The sequence below is a fragment of the Mizuhopecten yessoensis genome, unplaced genomic scaffold (assembly GCF_002113885.1).
Source record: "Mizuhopecten yessoensis strain PY_sf001 unplaced genomic scaffold, ASM211388v2 hete_36035548, whole genome shotgun sequence".
In the NCBI taxonomy this organism is placed as follows: Eukaryota; Metazoa; Mollusca; class Bivalvia; order Pectinida; family Pectinidae; genus Mizuhopecten; species Mizuhopecten yessoensis.
This window is the reverse complement of record NW_018482800.1, coordinates 1-1966: the sequence shown is the minus strand read 5'-3', so window position 1 is coordinate 1966 and position 1966 is coordinate 1. Positions and strand designations below refer to the sequence as shown.

The following is a 1966-nucleotide window of genomic DNA, read 5'->3' as shown; positions in this document are numbered from 1 at the left end:
ACCCACATCTCAAATAAAGGGCCATAAATATACAAACAAGCTTGGGCATAGAAATTTGAGAGAACAAATCTATAAACAGTTAACTTTCATTGGGCTGGTGTATTGCTCATTTGTCTTGCTATCTGAGCTATACAGTTAGTTGAAACGTTTCTGCTAACTTGAGATCATGATGGCCATCTCAGTTTGTTTATAGAAGAAAAGAATTCAAACAGCAGCACTTGGAATGTGAAACTTTAAGTAGTCTGTTTAAGATTTACCACCACCCAAGCTCTCAGATTGGGGCCCCACCCTTCCATCTAATCCACAGGGCGACCATGATCTTCATTTTATACAAAATCAAATTCTAATATGAATAATCCATGTCAAAAAGGACCAAATCCCTTTGCTCATGCTTAGTAAGTAATCTTTTAAATATTAACTGGTATAAATGAACAAGATTAATTCCCCCTGGCCAAGATAAGCTTCAGGCTAAATTTGGTTAAATTCCCCTCATTGATATGTACGGTAATAAGAAGTCTAATAAAGGTCAAATTTGATAACCACATCTGGAGCAATGTCCCCTGTTCCCTTGGAAGCTGCACCATTTAAGGAATATTCCAGATGCTGTATGTGGCATTACATAGGTAAGCTACCTTGGCCCTTTGGTTCATTTAAGATTAGTATACAGCATGTCAAATTGATACTCTCACCAAAGCCTCTCCAGACATATGTTCAGGTCAACAATAATGCAGTAAATAAGCAGGAATAGTAATTAGTAATTAAATACAGAACTATTAATTATGAGCTTCCTTGATTTTCATTTACTAGTGAACATTAAGGATTATCATTTGGCTTTCCAAATTATTTTTGAACTTTTCCGGATGATCAATAATTTTTCAATGATTATCTAAGTTGCAGTATACATTTCAAAAAGTTATTTTTCTACAGAAGATTTTTTCTTACCTTCAAAAGAAAATTTTCTCTTTGAATACGCCCCAATATTTTGTACTGTAGATGTGGTGTCGTGTAGACAAACAACAGAATCTGTACACGAACCCACTATACTGGAGGGGTTCAGCTCATAGTAACTTGTGTCACTGACTTTTACGTTAGACGACCTGGAAAACATTATGTATACATAAGATCACATTTATCTGTGCTTCACAATGTGCTTCATTAGCTCAGCCATCTTTTATCAAAACATCTCGGCCTGTATTCATTAAATCACTCTCATGCCCAAGTTTAAATGCTATGCTCAAACAACCTGACTGCATGTAACTCATTGCGAAAGGTTAAATTCCCTTTAATTATTTGAAAAATGTGAAATTTGAATAATTTATCACCTGATCAAGGATTTGGGCCAGAACAGTATCTGGCTTTTTGAGTACGAGAAAGGTTTCATTGGTCTATAGTGCTGTATCTGTATATACTGAACATCTGAATTACCAAGATTATCAAAAGTCGTTGTATTAATTAATATTGCACAAAGACTTGTATAAATTTTCAAAGACACCCCATGATTTAAGTTTCCTGTAGACATGGTTTAATGGTATATTTCCTCCTACAGACATTGTACATGAGAAGAAACAACTCCCTACCCCCTACTCCAGCTAACTGTAACTCTCACTGGTTCCTTCCTGGTAAGAGACAACTGAATTTCTGATTCCTACTTAAGTTTATTGAGGTAGACTACACTCTCACTACACTTACCCAAGTTTATTTAGGTTGATTACACCACCAGTTTCTGGATCTTTCACAGCGCCATCTTTGTCTTTGACTGTCTGACTGTAATATATATCAAATATTCAATTATTAAGTATACAAACTTCAGTAATATTTTCCTGTCAACATTTTTTGATGGTATTGTAACAGGAAAGTAAAAAATATACAGCAAGACCGGGGTTCAAACCCGGGACCCTCCGGTCTTTAGACGGACGCTCTAACCAATTGAGCTACCTGGTCGCCGACGATCGACCCAGTCCAGTTC

At 36.1% G+C, this 1966-nt stretch overlaps 1 non-coding gene across 1 annotated transcript; it reads right to left on the bottom strand.

Annotated features, from left to right (window-relative positions):
- Window positions 1-1867: 1867 nt before the first annotated feature.
- Window positions 1868-1941, bottom strand: Trnaf-aaa. Its single transcript has one exon. It is a non-coding gene; the product is annotated as a tRNA-Phe (tRNA).
- Between the last annotated feature and the right edge of the window lie 25 nt (window positions 1942-1966).